The sequence below is a fragment of the Podarcis melisellensis genome (genome assembly GCF_964234715.1).
Source record: "Podarcis melisellensis genome assembly, chromosome: 11".
Lineage (NCBI taxonomy): Eukaryota > Metazoa > Chordata > Lepidosauria > Squamata > Lacertidae > Podarcis > Podarcis melisellensis.
Genome location: NC_138543.1, coordinates 14542943 through 14558500, shown reverse-complemented (window position 1 = coordinate 14558500; position 15558 = coordinate 14542943). Strand labels below are relative to the sequence as shown.

Below are 15558 nucleotides of genomic sequence, written 5' to 3'. Positions count from 1 at the left end.
TTACTGCTAAATGTAAGGCCAGGGGTAGTCAACCCTTTTATACCTACCGCCCACTAATGCATCTTTCTTGATGGTAAAATTTCCTTACTGCCCAGCAGCGCTCAATGGAAGGATTTTGTTGTGCTGTAGAACCCCCTATCGCCCACCTAGAATCCTGAAACGCCCACTAGTGGGCCATAAGGACTAGGTTGACAACCCTTGTGTTAGGCGAACATGCTCATTTCTCATTGGGATATCACAAGCACGTTTAGTCTTATATCACATATAAAATGCTTAACATATTTCCTGGGAAGCATGTAACACCAGATGTCAACAGCATCTGGCGAAATGAAGGCTGTTGTTGTTTAGTTGTTTAGTCGTGTCCGACTCTTCATGATCCCATGGACCAGAGCACGCTAGGCACTTCTGTCTTCCACTGCCTCCCACACATTGGTCAAACTCATGCTGGTAGCTTCAAGAACACTATCCAACCATCTCGTCCTCTGTCGTCCCCTTCTCCTTGTGCCCTCCATCTTGTCCAACATCAGGGGCTTTTCCAGGGAGTCTTCTCTTCTCATGAGGTGGCCAAAGTATTGGAGCCTCAGCTTCACAATCTGTCCTTCCAGTGAGCACTCAGGCCTGATTTCCTTCAGAATGGATCGGTTTGATCTTCTTGCAGTCCATGGAACTCTCAAGATGAAGGCTAATGTACGACAAATAAAAAGATTTGTGGCCAGCAAAGCAAACTCGATTAAGATGGAACCTTTTGCTCAGTCAAAAATCCTGGCATAGCATTTGGTGCTATGACTAAAACCAAATCAAATTTTGGCATTAATTCCAGCAATTTTGGTCAATATATTTATTTTTTTTAATTACAGATTTATTTTGAAGGAATGTGCAGAAGTTATTGTGTGGCTTAGCTGTTCTTGGCTGACTCATTTGTATCTATAACCAGTGCTATTTTTCTAGAAAAAGAGGTGCCAGAATGCACCATGAACAACTCCCTTCTTCTCTTATAATGGCAATGGTGCCCACCTGAGAGGTTCTGGAACTGAGTTTCAGATGAAAAAAAAAGCCCTACCTATAAGCTGCCTCCTTGCCATCTGAAGATAAGGTAGGAAAACCAGCACAAAGAACTGAAAGAATCCATGGGGTTCAAAGCATGCAATGAAGAAGCCACACTGTTCATCAGGGATGCCATGGTTCTCATACCAATGATGGCTGCAGAAAGATTCCACACATTCACTGAATCAATGGCTAAGTACTTGAGGCAGGACATAAATGGACTTGACAAGACTAATTCTGTAACTGGAGCTTAAGACAACAGTAGCATTTGCAGAGGGAGAGCATATCCCTTCTGATATAAATATTGACATGGGGAATGTTGGTATGCCCTTCTTCAGACAAAGCAGGAGTAATAACCATGTGGCATCAACCGGGACTGTTAGCAGCAGCTGTTCCACCCACAATCTGGACTGTATTTTACCCTCGGCAGAGCAACGCAGCCTAAGATAGGTATGTTACGCTTCCTCCTTGTTCGGAGAACACTTGGGAGGCTATCACTAGTATTTTGTGCCATCCTCACATAGATTTAGTCAAGCTGATCCTATTGTCTCGGGGGCTTTTGGCGTCTCGTTTATACCCTTTTCTTAAGCTCAGCCAACACACTTATGAATCTTGTTTTGTTGGGTGATCTGGCCAAGGACTGACAACTAGTTTGGGGGATACAGCGCAGAGGTGACCTTTCTAGGCAACAAGTTGCCCACAAGGAGAGTGAATTTTGCATCCATCAGCAGCTTAGAATCCTTGCTTGCTGAAAGTTACCTGATACCCCAGGACAGGATTCTAGACTGCAGTGGGAGAAATCTAACTTGATATGCCCGTCGCTCCCTTCTCTAGCCAAGACCAGAACAGGGAGAAGAAAGTCAGTATCTACTATTTAGGTTTTCTGATTCAAGACAAATGGTACTTTGTGGATCCATCTAAGCATGTTTAACTAAGCATTCAAAAGATACAATGAGGATTGTGAAAATGTCAGCTGCAAACATCAAGTTCTAAAAACGTAGCCCTTTTTGAAGATTAACTTTTTCTTACTGTTAATGGTGGTCTTGATTTTAGACTGCTGCATGCAAGGAAAAACCAACAGTAACCCGAGCTGGAAGGCAGAATACCTAGTAGCAAGTATAAAAATCATACTAACTTGCTGAAACGAGCTTTCTCATCCCTGCATTCGGCCAGCAATGAAAATCGCTTAGAATTGTTTCAGCCAGAAGAGCTTAATTATGGAATGTGCCTGGCAAACTTTCAGAAATATGGTACCATTAAACAAGAAAAAGAAAAGCAAGTGTTGGTCTGTTTTAATACACAAATATACATAAGATGCCTCATGGTTATACAATATTTGTTTAGGAATTTGTCCAATATCCAGGGGGAAAGGTAACACCAGTAACAGGTTATAAGATAAGCCTTTCCCTCACACCATCACAATACAGTGCCTATGTATATTTATGGCGCACAAAAATGAAAAATAAGACATCAAAAGAGAGCAAACATTTTGAATGGAAATGAGTCTGTGAATTATTCTTTATAAAATAATTATAGAAGGGTAGGCCTGAAACAAGATGCTCCTGTTCATCATTCCATTCCCTGAGCCATACCCTTTGCCAAAATATTCCATTCCATTTCCCATCAAACTTGACTTTCTCTTCCCCATATCCCTAATAAGTCACTCTGTATTCATTTGCTTGTTTGGAGATTGGTGGTTTTTTTTTTTTTTAAAAAAAAAAAACCTCCCTTAGGGTCTCCCCCCCAAGAAACATTGTTTCTTCCATCTGCAAACCTTTAGATTCTTCCTGAACCTGCCGATATCTCCTTCTTGCATGTGGCCAGTGGCAGTTTGGTTACATAAAAAATGGCGCTCACACTCTGACCATTGGAAATAGAGGGAATAATTGTGCTCAATAGCAACCTTCCTGGAGTTAATACAAAAAATCCATGCAGGGAAATCTGAATTTCAAATGAGCCCTCAAAAAAGATCAGTGTTATCTGGAGTAGCGATGTATGCATAAAGCAAAAAATAAAGAAATAAAATGGCACAATACAGTGGTACCTCAGGTTAAGTACTTAATTCGTTCCGGAGGTCCGTACTTAACCTGAAACTGTTCTTAACCTGAAGCACCACTTTAGCTAATGGGGCCTCCTGCTGCTGCTGCGCCGCCGGAGCACGATTTCTGTTCTCATCCTAAAGCAAAGTTCTTAACCTGAAACACTATTTCTGGGTTAGCGGAGTCTGTAACCTGAAGCGTATGTAACCTGAAGCGTATGTAACCTGAGGTACCACTGTACAAGGGGGAGTCACATGAAACTTAGCTCAAAGTAATCATACACAGTTTGACTGTCAGTGCAACTTATTTAAATGAGAGGGATTTAAGTACTGTACATGCTTAACTGCTCCACTGACATAAATCAGACCGAAAAGTGCTCACTGATTTCAAGATATAAAGATCACAATCTGGCAGAGTCATTGATTTCAATTAGAACTAAGTGCTCATAAGTGAACTGGATTATGACTACAATCCTGTGAATGAAAAATGTTTTATCCTATGGCCCAGTTCAGATGTCACATTGCAATCTTAGCTTGGGATACCTTTCATTGTCTGCCTTATTCTTCATCTCCAGGTTTCTTTTACCCATGTTACCATGATGTCTGCAAATTATGCTTAACATAAACTTAAAAACCTTTATTTGAAAGCATGCAAGTCATGCTTCAGAGAAGAGCGCTAACAAAAACCGCCAGGTTCATGGCCATGCTGATTTCAATCCTACAGTTTGCCCTTGAGCACAGATTTTTTCTTTCACAAATTGCCAGTTGGCGGGGCAAATCGGATCAGGAGCGTGGCACAGGGGTAGGAGTTCTTAAACTCTCACTGTGGTCCCAATCCAGATCAGGGAGTCCAATTCTGCCCAATAAAAAGGGGCCTGTCCCCTCCCCCAATGCAAGCTGCAGAATGCAGGTCCTGAGTCATATGGGACCACAGCAGAGAGCAAAGGCTTAAAACCTTCTACAACCCCAACCACCTCACTCAACCTGGAGTTATGATCCACATCAGGGCCCACCGACATGCTGTGAATTTGTAAAAAGCTGGAAATGGAAGTGAGATTGGCAAAAGAGGAAGAGGGGAAGTAGGGTAAGAAGCTTAAGTCTGCAATACATTCCCAATCCTCCAAACTATGATTCGGATCATCATCTGACTTAAACCTATAACTTATACAATTGTGTATTACACACACACACACACACACACACACACACACACATTGTTTTATGTATGTGTGTGTGTGTGTGTGTGTGTGTATTGGATATTCAGCGCTTCAATTATTTTTAAGCTGTACATAAGCAATAATTAATACAACCAAGATATAGACACACCTAGCTTTATAATAATTGTATACAGTTACCCACCCACCTACCCTGTGACAAGCACACAAGTCCTATATCGTCAGTATGACATAAGATAATCAAATAAATCAGAAAACACCAGTCATTTCCTTAAACCATTCATTAGACACCACACCTACAGTTCTAAAGCGGTTATTCAAAATTATAGTGTACAGGTCTTCCAGTTCTTTGCCATTTCCTCTCTACAAAATATTAACTGCATAAATTTAGGCTAAATCATGTCTTGCTTCCACCGTTCTCATGGCCATTATACAGGTGTTGTAAATTTTATAATTCATTGTTTTACTGTCTCATGCTGCAGCAGAGGTAAGACTTTTATGCCGCTTAATGACAGCAGCAGGAATTCTGCATTTCTTTGCTTTCCTGATATTTACCTTCTCCTAATTGCATCACTTATGTGGCGTTAATAGCATTCCTGCTACTAAATTTTATGGTTTTACAAAGGACTGGTATAAATGACACCATTCTGAGACATTATCTCATTAATCCATTATCTGTATTAAGTATTATTCCGCATAGAAACAGGCTACCAGTTGAGACATTCTTTACACCTCAGTCTCTCATTCTTATCACAAATACTCTCTAGCTAGGTTGTCTAGTGATGCTGAATTTCTCCTCAATCAGCAGGCAAGCAATTACTAAAGCACAAGGTTATAAGGAAAACCTTCCTGATTGCAGGTCCAGCCAAGATTACTGCTTTCCTACATAAAACACTTGAGGGTTTAGAAATTAATTCTTCTTTACTTGTCCCTTATTTAATCAACTTTAGTTTGGGGTGGTGGGAGATGTTGAATTTCCGGTTTCTTCCAAAAGAGCATATTAAAGGAAATAAGGAGGTGGGGGATAACAGAAAGGCCATTGAATCTTGCTGTGAGCATACCCTTGTTGTGAGTGCTTTTTGGCATCTTTTTACCCAAACCTGAAGTGGCACCCATAAAAACTGCCATGTGAAACTCTGGCTATATGTGCAGTTCACGCACATGTCCATTTTTGGATCGAGGCCAAACGCTCTGGGAGCTATCCAACTAAGTCCTACTTAAAAGGATACCCTATGAAATCACTAGATCAAATCTGAGCTTGACTAATGTTGGATATCACCCTCTGGCTTTACTGCAAAGCAGTTCCTAACTCTGAATAGAATTATTTAGTGTATCTCTTGGGCAGGAGAAGATAAGACTGCTTTATATTTCAGACCCTATAAAATAATATGTTCCACCTTCTACAATTCTCAATTGTTCCATTCCCATTTATATTTATATTACATGTCATTACTTGTGTTATTCTTTATTTACACGATGAAATCCATAATCTATTACCATAAAATATCAGCTATGCTCTATTAGGAAAAGTATTTAATAAACAGTTTCAGTTAGATACATTAGGCATCAAAATATTATGACTAATTGTTACGGACTATTTTTTATGTACAGCTAAATGAATGCTCCATTTCACTTTCAGGGATACTTTTCCCAACACAATGTGCCTGATTACACATAGCATGAAGATAGTAATTTGATCACCCTGCAGTGTTAAGAGCTAAATCTTACTAAAACTAAAACAACAGCATAACGGTTTGGGCTATTGTGCTGAAAGATAATGGGAGTGGTTGGGAGGCCATGATGGCAGAAAGGATTTGGGGCATGTTCTCAGTTTCTATAGGGAGCATAGCTGTGCAAGAATCAGCCAAACAACTCCAATGTTGGAAACAGGGATTGAAAAGCTATCTGCCACATGGCTCCTGGAACCGAGGTTATGAGCACTAAAAGAGAATGGCTAGTCATCTCCCCCTCAGTTTAGCGGCACTTTCTATTATTATTATTATTAATTATTTTAACACATGAACTAATACACAATTCACACCAGTGACACAGTGTTAACGCCACATTTTTAATAGCAGTTCTTAATTAGACACCGCAAACATAAATGAGGCACAGCCCCTGCAATAGTGGCCCAAACCGCAAGTCATTTGAATAAGTAATACAGTGGTACCTCAGGTTACATATGGATCAGGTTACAGATGCTTCAGGTTACAGACTCTGCTAACCCAGAAATAGTGCTTCAGGTTAAGAACGTTGCTTCAGGATGAAAACAGAAATTACACAGTGGCAGCGCGGCGGCAGCAGGAGGCCCCATTAGCTAAGGTGGTGCTTCAGGTTAAGAACAGTTTCAGGTTAAGAACGGACCTCCAAACGAATTACGTACTTAACCCGAGGTACTACTGTATTTACAAATACGTGTGTGTTATGTAAAATATTGTGCTAGATTTGAACTTACATGTTTGGGGTGGGGAGGGGAGGCAAAGTAGCACTTAGGAGTTGGAAGGCAGCAGCCAGCGACCTTACTTTAGAGTTGGTTCTCCTCCTGTGCCCTCTGTGGAAATTTTAATCTTGAATCTCAAGTCAAAGTGATGGCACCAAGATTTCTCAAATCAGACAATTCCTAGTCACAAAGTGCGCCTGGCTGATTTTGAGCGCTGGCTGAGTCTTGCTGCTTTTGGAGTGGCAGTAATTATTTCAATTATGATACCCCAGGCAGCAGCCTAGTCCTTATGTATGATTGAACCTTACTGTCTACATTAAAACCTAAACCAGGAAGGGGAGACCTCAGGCATAGGGGCCAAATGCAGCCCTCCATAACTCTCTGTCTGGTCCCTGGGATTCTCCCTAGGCGTCACACATCCCTAGGCTTTACACCTTCCTTGAAGAAATCACAGAATCTTAGAGTTGTAAGGAACCCAAGGTTCATCTAGTCCAACCCCCTGCAATGCAGGAATCTCAGCTAAAGCATCCAACCTCTGTTTAAAAACCTCCAAGGAAGGAGAGTCCACCACCTCTCATGGGAGTCTGTTCCACTCCCAAACAGCTCTTACTGTCAGAAGGTTTCTCCAAACGTTTAGTCAGAATCTCCTTTCTTGTAAATTGAAATCATTGCTCATAGAATTGTAGAGTTGGAAGGGACCATAAGGGTCATCTAGTCCAACTGCCTGCAACGCAGGAATCTTTTTCCCCAACATGGAACTCGAACCCAGAACCCAGAGATTAAGAGTCTCACATTAAATGCTATTGCGTGTGTCGTCAAACTGTGACAATGCCTCTCGCTTGCCTGGATGAAGGGAAGAAAAGTGTGGAGTGCATTTGGGCAGAAACATCTGGCATTGCGCAGCTGGAATGCAATCTACTGTACAGAGGTAAGAGTCCTATCCACTGTTCTGCTCATTCTGCATGACCACATCCGCTTTCGCCTCTGGCCCTGCCCGTCCCTGGCCTGCGGGCCACAGCAGATTGCTCACCAGAGACTAGGGCTGCCAGGCTGAAAAAAGATCCCCATGCATTACCAAGCTTTATTTGGTAATGGAGTTGGAGAAAGCTACTGAAAAGCTTTGACACGAGAATAACTACTAATAGAATAATATATGTGATTGTTATTTATATTACCTGGCTGAATAATTACCAGATGAATAATTAACTCAAGCCAGTTTGTCCACAACATAAAAAAATAAAAGTGCAGCAACCCATGAAGCCAGAACAATATACGCAAACACCCACAGCAGCACGGCACGTGCAAACAAATGCAGAGGCATGTCACACAAAACTGCGCTAATAATAATAATAATTTATTATTTGTACCCCGCCCATCTGGCTGGGTTTCCCCAGCCACTCTGGGCAGCTTCCACAAAGACCAAAAATACACTAAGATGTCACACATTAAAAACTTCCCTGAACAGGGCTGCCTTCAGATGTCTTCTGAATGTCAGGTAGTTGTTTATCTCTTTGACATCTGGTGGGAGGGCGTTCCACAGGGCGGGCGCCACTACCGAGAAGGCCCTCTGCCTGGTTCCTTATAGCTTTGCTTCTCGCAATGAGGGAACCGCCAGAAGGCCCTCGGCGCTGGACCTCAGCGTCCGGGCAGAACGATGGGGGTAGAGATATGCAACACCACATCACATGCAAACACAAAGGAAACCCCAGGAGCATGCAAAGGGCAAAGAAATGATATGAAAGCATGCAGCAAGACATCTCCTCGCTCTGGGGATGGCCATTTTAATTTGGGGAAACAAGCTCCACATCAGAAGCCGCAGCCTGCCAAACTAGACACGGTTTCCACAACTTCAATCAAATGGCTTGTTTTAAATGGGAAGTCTGAAATGCCGCAAAAAATAACAGGTCTTCATAAAACAAGCTGAAAGGACACCCTTGTAAACTCCTTTAAACGCTGACCGAATCTGAACCACCAACAGGACCAAAGCATAAGATATGCTAGGGTGGGTAGGAGAGACGCAAAAATGGTTGCTGGCGTCGGGCACATGTACCTCTGTTCAACTTTTTACCTATTTCCTCAAACTTTTTTAGATTTAAGTGGACCCTGTTCTTCTTTCAATAACTCTTTATAGGTTGCCCATTTCCCCTCCATGTTCTTTTTCTTTACCAAGATGGCCTCTAATGGTGAGAACCACCACGGTGTTTTGGGTTCCAAGAGGCTTTTATATCTTTCCCATACCTTGTATAAGGGTTTTCAGATTATATGATTTAAGAATCTTCTGTGGACGTTTACCTTATTATAACATAGATACAAGTGCCAACTGTAACAGTTGTCCCATCCTTCAAGATCAAGTATATCTGTATAATTTAGTACCATCCATTCTTTAATCCAGCACAGACATGCTGCTTCAAAGTACAACTTGAGGTTCGGCATGGCAAAACCACCCCTCTGCTTTACCCCCGTTAGTAATTTATACATGTACCTCTGTTCAACTTTTTAACTATTAATCATCTTTCCTGAGAACTTATTTTGAAAAACGATCGTCAGATCATGCCCTTTACAAGACAGATTCTTCCCATGCTGAATTTCCTGTCTTTAATGGCTCGCTTTGCAGGTGCTACTAAGCCAAACAACAGTTTAGTCCAAACATGTGCGCTCCTGGAGGGGAGACTGCAGCTTTGCTCCCACCCCCACCAGTCCTGTTGCTGCAAGCTAAGTCATGGTTTGGCTTAGCAAGTCCCCATCTGTTCCAGGGCTTCTTGTTGTTGTCTGTCTCCCCCAGACAAACCAACAATCCTTGGCTACAACAATCCGTGGTGTCAAAGCACAAGTTCAGACAACAAACCATGGCTTGCAGCAGCAGGACCAAAGAAAGGAACATGCACACTCTTACATTTGCACCGGGTAATAGTACAATAAATAGGATTTTAATGCTTTATCGTATACAGTCTTATCTTGGTTTTCGAACAGCTTAGTTCTCGAACGGTTTGGCTCCCTAACATCGCAAACCCGGAAGTGACTGTTCCAGGTTGCGAACTATTTTTGGAAGCTGAATGTCCAATGGGGCTTCCGATTGGCTGCAGGAGGTTCCTGCAGCCAACCAGAAACCGCTCTTTGGTTTCTGAACGCTTCGGAAGTTGAATGGACTTCTGGAGCGGATTCCATTCGGTTTCCAAGGTACGACTGTATACCAATGGTGAATTCAGGTGATGACACCACCCCAAAATAAGGGAGTGTTTGCACATGCTTGTGACTCTGTACGGTAGGTAGATATGATTGGCAGAAATATAAATTGAATGTTTTAGGCAGTCAGTATCTTTTTTCCCCTTCTGGCTATAAAATGTTTCTTGATTTTTGAACTTCTCAACTTCCTCTGGCTGTTCAAATTCTGTTTTGACATGTTAATTTGTTTTAGTTATTTTACCTGTTTCGACTGTTATTGTAAACTGCTGCAAGGGCCGGAAGGCAGTCTAGAAATGTGCTTGTGAATCAATATTTAAATCTGTGAATGAAAATGTTTTAAAAAAGAGAAACATACAGAGCATTGACTTGCCAGCTAAGAAAAATAAAACTGGGGGGCTGGAAGTTGGGGGATTAGCTACTCAAGGTCCTAAGAAATAGGTGGGGAACTCCCAGTTCTGATCAGCCCCAGCCACATGGCCAATGGTCAGGGACCATGAACATCGTAGTTCTCAGCATTTATTTGGACAGACATGCTTGGCATCTCTGTCCTAGCAACTTATGGTAAGAACCTTAGAGGGAGGGAACCTTAGAGGGTATTATTACCAGTGTGGAGATACATGCTGCAGGTATAAATAATTCTCTTCCGTGCAATATGCAGGGATATTTCAGTTGAAAGGAAAGGGGGAAATGCACATTTCTCTTTTCCCATTCTGCAGGCCACTATGTATAGCTTTACAACACATAGGCTGGCAGCCATAGCACTATAGGAAAGCTGGGAAACGCTGGGTAGAGGAAAGAAAAAGGCATGGTTTTTTCCCTTTCCCTCTTGAACACCGTCCCCTGCCCTAAATAAGGCCACAAGACTCCAATTCTAGTCTAACTTGAACCCAGAACAGAGATACTCCTATTACAGGCTAGAACTACTCTGCAACATGTTGCTGTAGCTCCCGGTTGTAATAAGAAAATACTGAAATAGCCATCAACTTTAACTGCAGAACTGCTTCCATTAGTCTATAATTTAACCCATTAGTGCAGCATATGCTTTTTCTGAAAGAACAAGCTCCAAAATTTTAGGATGGAATAGGCTGTTCAGTTCCCTTGAACATAGTAGAGGCTGCTAAGCTTAAAAATAGAATTGTCATTCATTTTTAACCACTTTTATATTTTCAGTGGCCTAGCCTCATGGCTTAATCCCCATTGATTTCAAAGGGAACTCAGTGCAATTTAGTCCGGATTCAGCCCAATATTTAAAAATGCACACTGGGAAATGGCAACAGCAAGGGTAGTCACATCAAATAAGGCAGGCAGGCAGTGTAAAAAGAGAATATCAAGTTCATATTATGAATTCACTTTTTCAATGACTTTAGTAAGCTGAACCAGACTTGCGTATGACCTAAAGTTGGCAACTCACCAAGCTGCAAATAATTTTAAAATAGGATGAAACAAGACAAGGTGACTCACAATCTAGATAAATTTCAGATCACACATAATGAGAGTTCTGAGTGCCAAAATCAATGGAAGAAATCAACTCATGAAAACAGAAATGAAGGTAATATGAACTGGGGGGAAATGTGAAATTTTGTATGGTTTTCTGGATTTCACATGCTACTCTTTTTCAACAATTAAGCACATGTTTATTAGGTTTGTGGATTTGTAAACAACATCCTGGCATGGAAGATTCCCGTGCCACCATTAAACCTTAGGATGTACATACTTTTGAACTCACAATGGTACTGCCAGCATCCAGATCATATATATTAGAGAAGAAGGGAATGGGCATGAGGTCATAAAGCTTGAAGACAATGCACTTTAAATAAGCACACTGGAGCCTTAGTTAAATAAATAAGAATCCCTGCATAGACATGCACTAAAATTGAAAGGGTGGAGTGGGACAGGAAGCAGAATTGAGCCGAGAGCCAGTGTGGTGTGGTTAAGAGCGGTAGTCTCGTAATCTGGGAAACTGGGTTCGTGTCTCCGCTCCTCCACATGCAGCTGCTGGGTGACCTTGGGCCAGTCACACTTCTCTGAAATCTCTCAGCCCCACTCACCTCACAGAGTGTTTGTTGTCGGGGAGGAAGGGAAAGGAGAATGTTAGCCGCTTTGGGACTCCTTAAAGGGAGTGAAAGGCGGGATATCAAATCCAAACTCCTCTTCTTCTTCTAAGGAAATGGTTGGACAAATGAAAACCAACATGAGAAACGGACCTAAATATAGACATTATATATAAAGTGGCGAAGTCTACTGGTAAACTCATCCAGCCAAGAAAATACCTCTTGCCTTTTCCTGAAGGAGCAAATCTTGCTGTAGGCCAAATTTTGTGCCTTCAGGGAGCATTTTCCACATCCTCTTGTCTGCCAAGCAATCCCTGCACATTGTAGGGATTCTAGGTCATGTTCTATGATGCACTTTCAGTACAAAGGCGGCACTGCCCAGGCCTGTTTGACTACACCGCTGCCCTGTCAGGGAATTCACCCTAAAAACAGATCCAACTATCCAGTGGCTGCTTTATTGCTGGGTGATGATCAGAAGCCAAAGACAAGCTATTTGGCTGATGAGAATTAGAAGTGCTGGTGCTCTTTCATTTGTTTTGGCGAAAAAGAGTATCTGCCTTGTTCAGTGTCTGGGCAACCCAGCCAGATAAGGGGGTGCAAATAAAATTATTATTATTATTGAACTTCCGGGTTAGCGCGTCTGGCTAATGGCGGATTCCCTCCGAGCTCCGGAGGGAATCGGCTCAGCAGGGGATCGGGTCTTACCGTGCCGGCGACACGGGGACCCTCATAAACCACGCACACGGAGTGCGTGGACATGGTGACTCGGCGGGCACCGTAAGCGCCCCCCCGACTCGTGAAAGAGCCTTTTTAAAGGCTAAGGATCGGGTGCCAGGGAGCGGCGTGGTGCTGTGAGTCTTCTGCTACCCCTGCCGGGCGAAGCCGCATGCCATTCTTCAGTCAGCGCTGACTTCTTCCTGTTAAATTTGGACTTAAAAGCAAGAGCAACAACCCGTGAGTAACTTGAAAATTGGATTACAAATTTTTTGGTTTGGATTTGGCACGAACGGGGGAGACGAAAAAAAAGGAAGTCCGCCTCCTCCATATTGTTAACAGTGCAAGCAAGGATTTGTCAACTAAAATTGCGGGAAAAATTTGTGTGATTGGATAAAAGATATAAACCTCACGGATTTAAAAGAACTAAGTTAAGGTGCTGGAGGACAAGAGAGTATTTTGTTTGAAGTAAAATACCACCCTACTCAAGCCCGGGAGCAATCTGAGTTAAGAGCCTGCCGAGATATAGATATTTTTGACAGCTGTCAAATTTGCTGTCAAAGTTGAAAGGACTGAAATTGAAACTCTAATTGATTAAATCGCTACAAAATATCACAAATAAGGAAAGACTGATACAAACAAATCTGACTTTGGGATCGGAGAAGGAAAGATTACTAAGTAACCAGAACCCCTCTAGAGGGGACTTTCGGACATTGCAAGAATGGAACTAAAACAAGGAATACAGGAAATACGTGCTGACTTGAAAGAGCTGATCCTTTTTGTGGGAAAATTGTTACAGAAGAATGAGAAAGGCCATGTTTTGTCTACGAGCCCATCAGACCCGAAACTATCTGAAAATACACTAACTGACTTGGAAAGGGACTCGTTGCGCAAAACACAGGCAGCTGGACAAGGAAAAGAACTCAAGACTGAGGAGGAAAAAACACCTGCCAAACAAAAGGATTCAAAAGAAGTGAAGGCTGAGACACTGCATAAGAGAGAAAGACCTGTTAAAAAGAAATTTAAACTGACCAAGGTGAAAACAGGACTATTTGGGGCATATAGATTCAGGAAACAGCGTTGGAATACTGGGTATAAGCGAACAGGTCCAACTGAAAGAATCACTGCCAGCACTGAGAAAATAAGTCACCGATCCTGGGAGTTAAGCATGAGAGATTTTCAAAGAAATCAGCTGAAAGGAACTGTGAGAGACTTGCGCGCCTCGGACGTGAGATCGCCAGGCTAAAAAGATGGACTAAATGTACTTTGGTTAAGGATTGAAACCGGGGGGAGAAGGGTGGGAATTAACAGTCCGAAGGGGATCTTTTCTCTTCTTTTTTTTTTTTTTCCTTGTTTTTTCTTTTTAATTTTTATAGAACAAAGACTAGTATTATAAGAATGGGGAATCCGGGGGAGGGAAATGGTGGCAAATTTAGGAAAGGTATTTTCTTTCTTTTTTTAGATCCATGTTTATATTTCTGTCTATTCTTTCATTTTTATATAGAGGATTAAGGGATATATGTTAATGAAACGTCAAAAGCATAATAAAGTATAATTTTACAACTAAAATGTCAAAGCACAAACAAAGTATAGATTTTATAACTAAAATGAATTTAATTAAATTAGGGATAAGTAACTTTAACAAAATAAGGTACAGGATGTTCAGGGGAAAAACTTGCTAGAATAAATAAATTGGAGCTGGGAAACAATAGGAGGAGACGTGGGGAAGTCCTGAAAAGAAGCTATTGAAAATAAGTGTGAAGAGGAGAATATTTTTTCTTTTTTATTTTTTCTTTCTGCTGGTGTACTGCATGTTTATTTGATATATTTGATGTAACCTTTTTGGAAAACCAATAAAGATTATTTAAAAAAAAAATAAAATTATTATTATTATTATTATTATTAATCCAACTCACATTTACTTTGAGGTTTTCTACATTCAACTGGTATATACATTCTATGGAATAAGTAAATCTCAAAGTGGTCAATGGGCCTTAAGATGAGGATAGCAGCCTTGTATAATAATAATAATAATAATAATAATAATAATAATAATAATAATTCCAACCCATGTTTACTTAAGAGGTTTTTCTACAATCAATTGGTATATAAATTCTATGGAATATGTCAATCTCAATGCGGTCAATAGGCCTTAAATTGAGGATAGCAGCCTCGTAGAATAATTATTATTATTAACTTGACTTGTGTAACTAAGCGGAATATAAATAATACCTTAAATAAACTTTTGTGTGTGAGAGAATTTCAGAAAGCAGATATAATTTTAAATAGATCCAAAGCGTAAACCTTCTAAACCAGCTATTCTCTGCAACCACGTCGGCAGCCCTTTGGGCTCGCTGCAACGTGAGAACCCCTTGCAGGGCAGCGCAGCACTTGCAAGACTCCACTGCAGCCGGATGCTACGCGCGCTTCCTCGACACACGAACCCGCCCTGCTCCGCGACTGCAGCCGCCGCCGCCTTCACATCTCCTCGCGAGATTTTGGCCGGCCTTTCCCCGCGCGCTAAAGGGAAACCCTCCCGGGTCCGAAAAACTGTCATAGGCTCTCATTGCGCGGCAAGAGTACCCAGACGCCGCTCCAGTCAGCCTCCGGCGCGGCGGGCCTCGCGTTGTAAACCCTAGAGCTCGAAGGGGACCCGAGGGTCATCTAGTCCAACCCCCCTGCAATGCAGTGAGGCGGCGGCCGCTGCAGTGCGAAAGGCGGGCGGCGCCTCCCCTCGTCCTCCGAGCGGCGGCGGCGCCTGTCAGTGACAGCCGGGGAGAAGAGCGCGCGGCCCCGGCAGCCCCGAGGCGGCCGCCGGCGGCTCCTTTAAAAGCCGAGTTCCCCCACCACCGCCCTCAGAGCCGCGAGGCGATTGGCTGAGCGCGGCCCGCTCTTTCCTCTCGCGCGGCGGCC

General features: G+C 42.3%; 1 long non-coding RNA gene across 1 annotated transcript; it reads right to left on the bottom strand.

Annotated features, from left to right (window-relative positions):
• Window positions 1-6311: 6311 nt before the first annotated feature.
• LOC309380804 lies at window positions 6312-9497 on the bottom strand. Its single transcript, XR_014173153.1, has 2 exons — window positions 6667-9497; window positions 6312-6427 (listed from the first exon to the last, which is right to left on the bottom strand). It is a non-coding gene; the product is annotated as an uncharacterized lncRNA (long non-coding RNA).
• Between the last annotated feature and the right edge of the window lie 6061 nt (window positions 9498-15558).